This window comes from Spinacia oleracea, chromosome 3 (genome assembly GCF_020520425.1).
Source record: "Spinacia oleracea cultivar Varoflay chromosome 3, BTI_SOV_V1, whole genome shotgun sequence".
Classification (NCBI taxonomy): Eukaryota; Viridiplantae; Streptophyta; class Magnoliopsida; order Caryophyllales; family Amaranthaceae; genus Spinacia; species Spinacia oleracea.
In genome coordinates, this window is record NC_079489.1 from 11,019,819 (window position 1) to 11,034,302 (window position 14,484).

Consider the following 14,484-nt stretch of genomic DNA (forward strand, 5'->3'; position numbering starts at 1 on the left):
CTAACCCTATTTTTCTAAAACCCTGCCTAATTTCCAATCAACCAAACAACTCCGGCACCTTTTACAGTCACAATGTTTCTATTTCCATGCACTTTAGCCAACCAAATAAAGGACTAATTTCTAAATTTAGAACATAGCTCATCAGTCGTCACTAAGAGGCGATTTAAAATATAAACATGATCAATCTACTTATTTATTGGTTGAATTATATTTTTAAAAAAGGAGAAACAACGTAAAGAAAGCAGCCTATGAAGATGGAACTAGATAATGCTAATTAAAGAATTGATCTTTATGCCATTCAAAAAACTTTGACATGGATTATTTGACCCTTCTTCAACCAAAGAGCTAACAAAATATCAGGGCAAAGTAAAAAGATAACACAACATTTTTATGAAAATTTAAGGAATGAAAAAATAAGGAAAATTTGTCACTTACTACTTACAACCATTTATATCATCGGCTTTAGCAATTACAACCTTTTTAAATCAAAAACATACATTCACAACCTTAAAATGCCACCAATTGCCTGTTGATTCAGTGTTCAGTGGTGATTGAGGCTGAACTTGGTAAGGAGGACCATGTGTTCGATCCCTCGCAACAACAATTGGGAGGGGACTGGAACCCATCCACCCAGAACTCGCCCCGAATCTGGATTAGCTTTAAAGGTAAATCGGGTGCTAACAAAAAAAAAAAAAAAAACCCCTTAAAATGCCAAAGATATCAATAAAAATCAAATCGTTTATTTATGAAGTTGTAAATAAATGTAATCGTCAAAAACTCCTGCTTTAAAAAAAAAACCCATTAAAGCTTCTTTTTCGTCAAACCATCAGTATCCGACTACTTTCCAGTTTCCACCAGGGTGAGGAAGAAAGGCAAGGGTAATACTTCTCTCTTTCTTTGTCATCTTAAACCACTGTACTTCTCCTATCATAAAATTCCAATTCTGCAATTGGGATATTCCCTCGACTTTTCATTAGGAGGCGAAAGAAAGCGAAAGGGTAATACTGTAATTCTTCAGATGGATGGAATGCCATATCTTTATCTTACTCCTTGAGTTAAACCCTTTATTCCAAGGTCCACAACATAATCCACAACCACAAGGTTAGTTTAAGAAAAAATAATTAATGACTAAGTGGTCCTAATCCATCTAATTATTGCAGCATGACTTACCAAAAAGGCGATACCTGTGTCGCAAGACCATGAGCACCCGGCATGATTGGCTGATCAAATTTTTCTCCAGGTAATGGGATCTGTTACAGTTGCATTTTCTGCATAATTCAGGAAACAATCACATTTTCTGCTATATGCAACTAGGATTTTTTATCCCTCAAATCTCATGTTTGGGTTTAATCCAAGTCATCAAGAAATTATAATATGATCAGTTGCAACTATTGCCTATTTCAGGAAACAAACACATTTTCTTGCAAGAAGTGAGAATATTTTACTCAATGGATCTAAATCGAAGTTATTGAGAAATTAAGCGCGCAGACAAGTTTCTTGCGCAGGCGCTTTAAGAGTTCGTGGAAGCATTTTGCACGCTCCACCAAGGTCAGAGTAATCACATAAATAAATAAATATAAAAATAAGAGAGGTTACAAATAAATTAACCGATATTGACTGTCCTGTTTTTAGAATATGGATATTGAGGTGGATAAGAAGATACTCTTGCATTGTCAAATACAGAGTACTCATAGTATTATATTCTGAATTTGTATATCTATTCAGCAAAGAAATCTAGTGATAGTTCCATCCAAATACTCAACTACTTTCATTTGACATGTTTATCTGGATAAACAAAATCCGATATTATGACAATTCCACCTAAATAATCAACTGCTTCTATTCGTTAAAACTACTTAATATATAGTTAGTTACGGAGTATTAGGCAGGCTTCCACAAGACCGTCGATAAAGCATGACCAAGAGTTTTCAGACCAAGGAATACAACACAAGTGCCAAACAATCAGTGCGCTACACGACACATCGTGAAATCTTTTTACGAAAGACTAGAAGAGGCAGGGGATGCTCATGTTCCTAAAACGTAAAGAAAGTTCTTTGGCATATTGTCATAAGTAACAATGCCAATAGCTGTAGCACACATCAGCACAGTTTAAGCGGTAATAATGGCTTCGAATTAGAAAGGGTCAGGTCATATTCTATAAAAATGAACTGCCAATAGTGTAAAGGTACACTCTCTTTGTTTTTATATTTCATGACCCCGCCATTATCTTGTCCACTACATTCACCATTTGCATCAATAATCCAATAATGAGAGACCAACCACAGAAAATTTTAAGATTCTACCGGGTTCTCACATGAATTGCAAGGAAAAGCACTAATTAGGCACTCTAAACAACTTTACTTACATAAAAATTACATCTGTGAGCTACCAAGAATGGAAAGAAATAGATGAACGGATACGTACCATGTAAACTCGCAGAGAAATCATTGTAAGAAACCATGATACTGAAGAATGATTTTATTCCATGAGATTCAAAAAGAGCCCCAGTTTACATGATGTATCACCTAGTCTGCAGAAACAGATATTCACGTCTGTCAGTCATAACAATAAAATTACAAATATCCGTCCTCCACAGTCCACAGTCTAAAGACACACACAAACACAACTATCAAGCACAAGATACTTTACAGTTTACACAGCCGAAACACATGAAATTGACCATTATGCAATCCAAATCAAACATGGACAACGATATGAAATCACATATCCGGGCACTAGTGTAAAGCCCACATTACAAAACATAAGTCTCAAATTAATGACTTACACATAGCAACTACCATTCATGCTCACTCTCAGATACATATGTGTTTGAGCTTCAACAAGAGATAAAATGACTTAGACACTCTTCACCTTCAGGAATAACATGAGAGAGCTTTTGTTTCATCTATCATAATCTAGGGTAGCACAAAAAGTCAAAAATACAAAGAAAGAGGCATGTCCTACATCCACAAACAATCATTGACACATCTCATACAAATATCTTTGAATTTCTAACTTTGTATATTGTCATTTTCAACTCTGTGTCACACCCTGTACAACTGTCCGTATTAGTACCCTTGCAAACTAGGACTAATAGGTACTCTGACAAAGAAACACTAGCTGATCTCCCGTACAAGCTGATTTAACAGAAATAGCTAATAAGCTTGAGGGTTCAAGACAACAAGAGATAACATCCACTTTTATATTGATCGATTAAGCAACAATTAAAGATCATTACTTTAGGTTGTGACTCTTGTGAGCCCAAACGGGTAAGATGGCTCAAGGATTTGATGTCATAGGCCAAAATGTAAAACTAACTTTGTTTGACCTCCCACCATGGCAGTTGCCAATTTCACCTTTGGCTGCTGAAAAGAAATAGCCATTTATCCAAGGGTCACAAATACCTGGATATGGAAAAGCTCAGTCAATTAGAAGCTTTGATTATGATATAAAATGTTATCAAGACAAAATTAACTGTTTCTTTATTTCAATAATAATAATCAAAAGTCAGTCAGCCACTGATTTTCATTCCCGATAAATCATGAAGGAAAAGGTTTGTTAACTACTCCTAGAATTAGGAACATGCTATTTGATTAGTAGTTCTAACACCTTGAAAGGTCTACTGCATCAGTTCGTGAGCAACTAATGCTGCTGTTGATGGTGAGCAAATTCTACAATCTTTTGGTGTAGGTTATAAATTCCTGTTAAACAGTGTTCTGATTTCCAGGTATACCGGATATAAGCCACTTGGACTTTGACATTACAGTGAGTTAAATGTTACTTTCAGTAGCACCCATGAAAAACATGGACCATATTAGTTAACACAAATGATAAAGACTCGGAATTCTATCATCAGGGTGTCCATCACAAGTTCAGAACTGAAGTAATCTAACTGCTACTTGAACAACACTTAGTCAATATACAGCTATCATTAGGGGAAAACTAAAACTTATCACGTCCATATCAAGCGATTATGAGACCTTGAGTGATACCATTCACCAGTTTGTCGTTTTCCACAGGTTTTTTTGGAAGGCAGCTGCAAGTATGCTTCTCTTCTTCTTTTTTTTAAGGAAAGTATACTTCTCTTCTTTTAACTTTTCTGTATCTAAATTCCATTTTTGCTAGATTTACTAAATAACAGATTGGCTAAACTTGTCAAAACCTAGCTAAAAAAATAGATAGTTAGATAAAAAGGTAGAAGCAACTGACAACTTTGGACATGCTAGGTGGTTCAATGTGTACCATCTATATTGAGAGCCACAAGTTACTTAGAACCGAAATAAAAGACAACCGGTTGCACATTGTAACCTCTATCATTTTTTTGCTCATTTGGGGAACTTCAAATGAGTAAATAAGCAAAATATAGCCTTGGTTGTACCATAAAACCGGTTTTACGATAGAAATTGTCAACAAGTATGAGAGAAATCATTACCAGAATAGGCACCAACAGAGAACAAGGCAACAAGCAATAGTAGGTTTAAAATACTAATGGGAAAACTGTTATCATGCAACTAAATTAAGATAACATTGACAAAGACACTACCAGCACAGCAACCAGGCAACAGGGAAACAAAGAAAAGAGTGGCAGCGAAATTGGGACATGCAGATCCTTTATTTTCTTGTGGGTCTGCTAGAACACTGGGCACTCAAGATTAAACCAAGACACTAACTGCATTAACATGTACTGTCTACATTAAAAATAAGAAATTGATTACTGATGTGATTCCATAATTCAGGCCCTCTCAAACAAGAAAAGCATATGACTGGCTACTGACATCACGAAGAACTTAATCTTCTCAAACACCATAATTAATATATATCACATAGAAAATTTATACGGCACAACAGTTATGGCACGTAATTATTATTTCACAAAAAAGTAATCACAGAATGAAACCAACTGATAAGTCAATGAGAAGCACATAGGATGGCTGGTGTTATGAGCCTGTTTCTTAATGTAACTACGATCCCCATCTAAACACAATTTAGGTAAGAATCAGTCTACCAGCTCATAGATAAACTCAAACTGTATACATCAAGGTTGTTGGGATTAAAATCCTACTTTAGACTGGTATAATACTTGTAAGGATCGGAATAATCCTAAACCTACGTGCTAGAAAACTTTGAACAAAGTTATACCAAGATTGTTTCAAAGGGGTGGAATAACAAAGTTTTATCGGGATGCTATGATTATGGATGGACCAATAGCAGAAAGCAAAGCAAGCCAAAAAGAACCAGAAGAGGAAGAAGCTTTGTGACATTGAATGATCCTATTCAACATTCTATAATATCCTAAAGGACCTAAACAATCCTACACTAATGCTAAATTATCTTATCGGGATCCTAGCCCTAGAAAAAAAGATCCTTACTGTCTGTTTGGCAAATGATAATAAATGGTGGTAATAGGTAATCATTTTATATGTAATTTTGTGGAGAAATCACATGCCAATATCCATGGTAATGTTAGTCCATCAACAAATACCACCCTCTGCATAAATTTCGTTATCATCCATACTTTAGAAATTTAGAGGTGGTATTGCGTGGTTATGGAAATTTATGAATAAAACCATATGTTTAGGCTCATTACCATGTAATGCACATGGCATTCCTTACAAAGATACAAGAAATCAATACCATTCCTACTATCAATGACCACTTACCAAACTAGCCATAAATGATCTGGTATTTTAATTTCCACATTTAGGGACATACAGTTCTGCAAACTAGAGATAAATCCTAAATTCCTAATAACTATGGATGGTACATGTGACAAACAAGTAGAAAATGTCTTAGCTTCATAATCATCTATTGAAAACCAACTATTCAGTATGCCAGTGTGGCAGTGTTCTAATGACACCCTAATGAATCAATCAGTAAGGACCCTACCAACATAGCAGCTTCATAACAAATTTATCTATTGGTCAAATTTGGAATCACTTTTAGTCCTGTGCTTTCTCATCCTGATTCAAGCAATGAGAGAAGGATAGTGTTACATAACCACCTTCTCGACTATCTAGTCTCTTTATTGAGGTGATGTTCTTTAATCTCAAAGATTAAACATGAAAAAAACTCCATGTGCTCTACCATTCTTTCATGATACATGCACCACACGATACAAAAGGGACAGTTGACTGCTTTAAAATATGATATAACTAATGCCTCAAAAAAACAAGTAATTTCCAAGGTTAACTCATCACCCGCCTGGTTTACTTAACAGAATTATTTTTACTTTAATTATTACAAATATCATATAATTTATATGCTACCATGGCTTTGTCAAATTTACATCTTTGGTTTGTTTGTAGAATGTAACACGATTGGTAAGCGAGGATATCCTATGCTCAGCTTGCTTGAATACTAACATAGACCTATATTAGATACGACATGCAGAAATAGAAGAGAGGAACTTGAGATTAAAGTACAGTAGCCATTTATAGGAAATCAACATAGGCCCACGAAGAATGCGAATTTTAGGCCCAATGCCTACTTTTTTAGAATTTGAACTAAACTTGACTACTTGAGCATTCTTGTAGCCAACGAGCTGTTTTTTGTCAACTTGCTGGGCCTGCGAAGTCTGAAGGCCTACCAGCACCCAGAAGGTATCATGGATCAGGTCATATTTAGAACAAAATGTGGAAGATTGTAAGCCTAGTATAATCATCTTACACATAAACATGATAAACCAATCATGGATTAATATAATGGAAGTCTATCCCCCATAAATCACAGTAGGGGTTCAGATTTAATTTGACAGTTCAAAGTAATCATAACGGTTAATAATGCATGGATACATAAATGCTTCGCTTCTAGCCAATGAGTACAAACATAATCCAGCTTTTTTCAAGAAATATAAACTTGCTAAGGAAAGGCGTTAAACAGCATGCATTATTAATCAAATGCAGCAGCTAGAACTACTAAACTGCTAAGAAGGTATCGTAGAGACTAATGAAAAACATCTAGCTCAAGGCAAGCAAGGTTCTTTGAACTAAAGCATCTTTATAAACTACAAAGTATTTTACAAGGTACTCCCTCCGTCCCATAATTATCTTCCTGTTTGACCAAAAACACGGATTTTAAGAAAAGTGGAATATAGTACATGAAAAAGTAGAATAAAGTATAAATGATGATTGAGTTGTATGGAAAAGTGGAATAAAGTACATGTGAAAGAGAATATAGTACATGGGAAAAGTGGAATATAGTACATGGGTGGGGTTTTCAATTCAATTTTAATTAATATAGTACATGAAAAAGTGGGGACCTTAGTAGCCAAAATTAGAAACAGGAAGATAATTTTGGGACGCTCGTTTAGGAAAGCAGGAAGATAATTTTGGGACGGAGGGAGTAAAATATAAAACTGCCTCAAGTTTGTCGATTGAGCCCTTAAATATTTCCTAAACACATACTTCAAGAATGGGACTTCTTAAATAACATTAACTTCCAAATCACATATGTTTTCTATATTGAGAACTTAAATATCTTCCTAATTCAAGTAAGATGTAGTCTTGCAATTTTGGTGATGTCCTCTATCTAGGATCTAGGATCAAGGTTTCAGATCAACCCGAGTGACTCTTAAGTCCTATCAAACAACTGGAACTAGACACTAAAGGTTTCTTCTAACACAGTCAAGCCACGAGTCAGGGTTTTATCTTTTGAGGAATCAAAAGACTTGAAATAGTGCTGATTGACCATGACAATCTCGAGAAGTAAGCAAAACAAGTGGGATTCTAAACAAAGACAGACAACTTGCTGATGAAGCATAAAGCGAGAAACAAGGAACACGAACAAAGTATACGGTAAAGATTCATGGTGCAACTTTCAATTCATGGGAGTATTACTATTAATATCCTTAATATTTGAACATCGTTTTATTCTTCTACTGCTATGAACGACGACTCTGTTTCACTTTCAGGTACGGTTTCCCCAAGCAAAAGGTCTTCATTAAGTTAATCTTGCTCAGTGAAACTCTCTCTATCCCCGAACTTAATACACGAGTACCTATTTGATTCAGGATCTTTAACATGTCATGGACATAAAACATTTTCATTTACAGCATAGCAAATACGAAGTAAGAAAAAGTAATAAAATAATAAAAAACAAGGAAGTGAAGGAACACCGGGGGGAAATCAACTTTGGTATAACATTTAAACCAAGTCTACATGAAGTTATGAAAACTGTCGTCACTCCAAAATCTCCCATCCAGTCCTTATACTTCCATCACCTACAGCTTGCACAAAAACTTGAACGTTGCTAAATTTACTAGATAAAATGTAAAATTTTACGGTTAACAATAATGATTGTCATTGCGTTTTATGTGTGATTGAGAGTTTACCGTGGATGATTTTCTTAGACAACATTTCCAATTCCAAGTTAATAAAAAAAATATAAATAATCAATAATGATTTTCTTAAACATTTAACCCATACAGCTGATCCCTTACTTCACACAACTTCATATGAAAAAAATATCCCTACTTTTTTATTCTCTCTCCCCCGTTCAATTATGTACGGGTGTACTTCTCTCCCCCGTTCAATTATGTACGGGAGTACTTAGCTAAGTCGGCTATTAGACTTTTTCTTTCCCAATCAATGTGTTTCCCTTTTCTATCGAAGTTGCTTATCTTACAACAGTTTCTTTATCCTAATACCTAAAAGCAAAATAAGTTGTCACTTTAAGAAAATAAAAACGCAATTTGGATGGTGCAGGCGTGTGCACGTAGCTCTAGGTGCACCGGGATTAAAACGACCAACATTAAACACAAAACACGCGTTTTCATTAAATTCCCAGAAAAAAGAACAATGCCCTTGAACAAAAGAACACCCCTGAACAAAAGAACATTAAAGGCTATGTTCTTTTCAGTTATGTTTATCGCGTTTTTATTTGATTTTTGTTATTTTTGCGATATATATTCTTCTGGGTTTTATGTTTTGAATTCAAACTGTGAAGAGGAGAGAGAAAGTCTAGGTTTTCTAAAATGGGTTTTAGAGAGAGAAATTAATGAAAATCCCCAAAAATTCGTTGATTTTTCTACTTCAACATCAAATTAAATTGATTCTTTTCTTCAAATCTGAATTCTACAGCTGATAATCAGATTTTGGGAGGTAAAATTTCAATTTTGTAATAACAAATGGCATGTTTTGATGATTTTGATTTTGTAATAGTTGTGTTTTTGATGATTTTGACTATTTTGATTTTGTAATAATCATGTTTTGATGAATTTGATGATTTTAATGAATCAAATTATGTAATAACACGCTGATTTCGTTGAAATCGTTGATTTTGAAGATTTTGATTATGTAATTACGATTTTTTCCAGAAAAGAACAGTTTTACGTATTAAAAGAACATATGCTCGAATGAAAAGAACAGTTACATTATGCTCGTATTAAAAGAACAGTTTCATTATAGTAGAAAAATAGACCATTTGCGTTTCATAATTTGTTCTTTTATTTTATTGTGTTCTTCTTTTTTATTATTTTCAATTTTATTTGCATTTCATAACTTGTTCTTTTTATTTTATTGTGTTATTTTTCTTGTTACTTTTTATTTATCCTTTGTTATTTTGATTGCGTTCTTTTTCTTGTTTTTATACATATTAACCTATTATTTTTTCAGATATTATGAATAATGTGCTTGATAATTCATAACAGAATGATGAAAATGATGATTCCGAATCATATGTTATTGTGGGACAAAGTACTTGACTTGTTCTTTTAGTCTCTATATTTGTTCTTTAAGACTTTTCATTTGTTCTTTTCATAATACTCTGTTAAAATAACAAAATAAAAACACGTGCACGGTTCTCATTATGCACTCCTTTAACAATTTTTCTTTTCTCCTTCTCTGTTCTTCAATTCTTTGATTCTACTTCCTATTTGTTCATTTTCTATTTTTCAGCAACTATATATAATAATTGTACTTATGAGTCATAACCATTAGTCATTTTAGAAATACATTTTAGAGAGAGAGAGAGGGGAGAGGATTTATATTCTCTCAACATAAGAGAGATTTTTCGAGAGAGAAAGAGTGAGATGGTAAATGAAAGAGTAAAAAAATACATTTTCTCCTTATTCTCTCTCTAAAATTCCTTCTGAATGTTTCTCGTTTGTTGAAAATGAGTGAATTAAGAGAAACACTAGTTCAATATTGATGCTCCTGATAAATGTTGATCAAGTGTTTAAGGTACGTTTCCTTGTTTTTTCATCTAATGTTCTTTTCGGATTGTTGTGTTTTTTTTCACAACTTTATTTTTATTGTGTCATCAACATAGTTTGTTCTTTTATATCAACGTACATAGATTGTTAAAAAAGAACATATAATGGTTTGAAAAGAACAAATAACACTTAAAAAAGAACATAGTCTGATTCGTGGTAAAAGAACAAATATACTTTTTAAAAAAAATATAGATTTAGTTTTAAGTGCATCAAAAAATCGTCGTTTTGTCTTTTTAATTAGAACATAAAATCGTTTGAATAGAACAAATAACACTTAATAAAAGAACATAGATCTTATGTGTGGGATAAAAACAAAAATACATTTAAATAAAAATATAGATCTAGTTTTAAGTGCATCAAAGTATCGTCGTTTTCTTCTTTTTAATTAGAACACTAATTGGTTTGATAAGAACAAATACAACTAATAAAAGAACATAGATTTGTTGTTCTTTTCGTCCCTTTCATTCTGTTCTTTTGTTTGATAAGGAAAAAGAAAATGATGTTCTTTTTTCATGTGTTCTGTTCTTTTTTTTTTTTTTTTTTTTATTGTGGTTTTTTTTTTTTAGTTTTTGTTATTTTATTTTTCTTCTAATTTTGTTCTTTGTGTTTTGTAAAAAAGTTGTTGTTCTTTTTTATAATTATTTTGTGTTCTTTTTAGTTTTTTTACAGTTTTTTAATATTTAATAATATTATCGATAATATGTATTTTTTTTTTGTTTTTCTATTGCATTTTTCACACGATGTTCTTTTTGAAAAATAGTTGTTCTTTTTATAGTTATCAGGAGAGAGAATATGTTATTTTTATTTTTGTACATTTTCTTTAGTTTTTTGACATTAGTGTTCTTTTCAGGTTTAGTTAATGTTCTTTTTGTTTACTCTAGTTCTTTTTGTTTAGTTTTTTATGTTCTTTTTCGGTTTTTTTGTTTTTTGCGTTTTCTTTTAATGTTTTTGCGTTTTGGTGCAGGTGCACGTAGATCTACGTGCAGGCCCCTGCACCATCCACGCGTTGAATAAAAAAAGCACCAAACCTTACTAAGTTACTATTCTACCACATTAAGAGTTCTATGCAAAACCTAGTCTAACATCATGCTATGCAAAATACTATTCAACATTTCAACATTCATACTTATGCTACAAAACGGACCAGGAAATACTCGAGTTGACTCGATGATACATCTATGCAACATGGAAAAAGGGGTAAAAACCTCGCTATCAACGAATAATATTTGAGCAATAGCCAATAAACACCAATACTTAATTTTCAATCCACGAGCAAGAAAAGGAAAGCGAAAAGACACCATAAGATTAAAAATGGCAAAGCATCTAGATGTTATCAATTACTGTTACCTTGAGAACCTTATGTTACATCAATTGTCGGAAACTAGACTCACCATTCTTTATGTAGATTATGGGTTGGGGCGGATAGCACTACACTCAACTTCCTAATTCCGACCGACAAAACCCACACGTCCAAGAAAAACAGCCATTATCTTGTTGCAAAATGCATAAATTAAACTATAGAAGTACCATACTTGTTAAATTTAGAAAACAAAAAACAACTCCATATCATGAATTGGCTTCAACAATATTAAATCCAAATTTTCAAATTGTAAATCGTAAAGAAAAGACCGGCAAAACTCCCAACGAAAATTGTAAATTTAACTTTGGTTTACCTTATGTTTAATTGTCAATGGCTTTCCAATTGAAAATTAGGGTTTTGGAAGAAGAAAAGGGGGAAAGTTCACAATGCCCAGCATAATCAGCATTTGACATGAAACCTGCAATTAAACAATTGACGGAAAATGATTAAACAAATCACCATCATTACAATTAGCGTATTATCAATAGTATTATACTATTATTGAAGAAATTAAGCATAACAGAAATAGTAATTTAGAAAAGGAAATTGGAGAAATTGACCTGTCGTATCTTGAGCTAAGACAAAAGTATTGAAGTCACTGTGTGGAATATCTGGAGAAGAAAGCGGGCGAGACATTTTTGTTGGACAAAAACGTCAATGTGCCCCAATCTACGGTATTTTACTTTACATCTAACTTAGCGCGTAAAAACTAAAAAGACTAAAGATATAGGCCTTGTTTGGTTAGGAGTTGTTAGATGTTAATAATTAATGGCTGCATAGGTATGCATCTATCTCTAGATGCATATGAGCTGACACACTACATTATACATACCCATTTTTCTCTCTCCTCTAACCTTTCCCCATTTTTTCTCCCATCAAACCCCATTTTATTTTTCTCTCACCATTTTCTCTTTCATCAAAACCTCCACATTCTCTCTCATCAAACTACTATTTTCTCTCATCAAATTACATATTTATCTCTCTTTAAACCTCCAATTTGACTCCGATGGATTCCACAGTGACGGTAACTCATGCGATTCCGGCGAATTTCTAGTCGGATTCGTCGAATTTCTGGTAAGATCTGTCGAATTTTTGGTCGGATATGTCAAAATTTGGTCAGATCTGTCGATTTTCTGGTCGAATATGTCGAATTTCTCATCGATTCCGGTGAATTTTTTATCAGATCTGTCGAATATCTCTCTCCTCTCTTTATGTCAATCTATGTTTATTTGTATGAAATTCGTGAGTTTCCTTTGTAAATTGATCTTTAATATGCATTTATTCAAGGTTCATTTTCAGCGAATTCGTGTTTAATAATTTGTTAGTTTCGTCAACAAATTTGATTGTGACTTTAATTTACATATTCGTGTTTAATTAATTTCGTGGTTGGAGATGTTCAAATTAATATATGTAGATGTTCAAATTAATATATGTAGGTGTTCATTTTTTTTGAACAACAATTTTATGCTGCGATTTTAGATCTATCACTGTTCATGTTTAATTTATAAAGTTCGATGTTCAGAATTGTAGAATGAACTACATTTGGTAACTTAGTATTGTGTTGGTGTTGTTGTTGTTGTTGTTGTTGTTGTTGTTGTTGTTGTTGTTGGTATTGTTGTTGGGATTGTTGTTCGTGGTGGTTGTGGTAGTTATTGGTGAAATATTAATTTTGATTTTGTTATGTTCAGTTTATAATTTATCATGTTCAACTTATAAAAGATGATGTTCACAAATAATAACATTTTTGTATGATGTTCAGTTTTTCAACTCTCGTGTTAAACTTCTAAATAATCATGTTCAACTAAATTTAACTTATAAAACTGATATGTTCAACACTTTGGTGTGATGTTGTTCAATAAAATTTAACTTATAAAAATAATATATGTTCAATACTTTTGTGTGATGTTCAGTTTCTCAAGTCTCATGTTCAACTTATAAAGAATTATGTACAACTAAATTTAACCTATAAAACTATGACATCTTCAACACTTTGTGTGATGTCCAGTTTCTCTAGTCTTATGTTCAACTTATACAGAATCATGTTCAACTAAAAGGCAAGCATCAACATTAATAAAAAAGCATCAACATCAAACAACGAGCCAAAAGCATTCTTTAAAACAGATGTTCATTATTCTTTACTAAAAGATCATGTTCATATTTTATAAGCAGGTGTTCATTATTCTTTACTAAAATATCAAAATTGGCACCTTCTAAATATTGTCATGTTCAGTTTATAACTCATCATGTTAAACTTATAAAAGATGGTGTTAAATTTATAAAAGATGATGTTCACAAATAAGAACACTTTTGAGTGATGTTCAATTTTTCAAATCTTATGTTCAACTTATACAAATTCATGTTCAACTAAATTCAACTTATATAAAACTAAAATATGTTCAATTACTTTTGTGTGATGTTCAATTTCTCAATCTCATGTTCAACTTATAAAGAATTATGAACAGAATCATGTTCAACTAAAAGGCAAGTAGCAACAGTAATAAGCAGATGTTCATTATTCTTTACTAAAATATCAAAATTGGCACTTTCTAAATATTGTCATGTTCAGTTTATAACTCATCATGTTCAACTTATAAAAGGCGATGTTCAATTTATAAAAGATGATGTTCACAAATAAGAAAAATTTTGTGTGATGTTCAGTTTCTCAAGTCTCGTGTTCAACTTATAACGAATCATGTTCAACTAAATTCAACTTATAAAACTATCATATTTTCATGAATAAGAACACTTTGTGTGATGTTCAGTTTCTCAAGTCTTATGTTCAATAACATTATGATTTTCATGCAGGAAGGAAAGGGTTAATATGAATGCGCCAACAAAAGAAAAAACCCGAAATTGAAGATGTGGTATTAAGAGAGGCTACAAGAATTGAAGGAAAAAAACAAGAAAAGAATAT

At 32.6% G+C, this 14,484-nt stretch overlaps 1 long non-coding RNA gene across 1 annotated transcript; it reads right to left on the bottom strand.

Moving 5' to 3' along the window:
* Positions 1-700: 700 nt before the first annotated feature.
* On the bottom strand, positions 701-12,249 carry LOC110787358 (uncharacterized). The gene is made up of 5 exons (XR_002533090.2): positions 12,131-12,249; positions 11,884-11,988; positions 3,239-3,404; positions 2,425-2,530; positions 701-1,268 (listed from the first exon to the last, which is right to left on the bottom strand). It is a non-coding gene; the product is annotated as an uncharacterized lncRNA (long non-coding RNA).
* Positions 12,250-14,484: the final 2,235 nt, after the last annotated feature.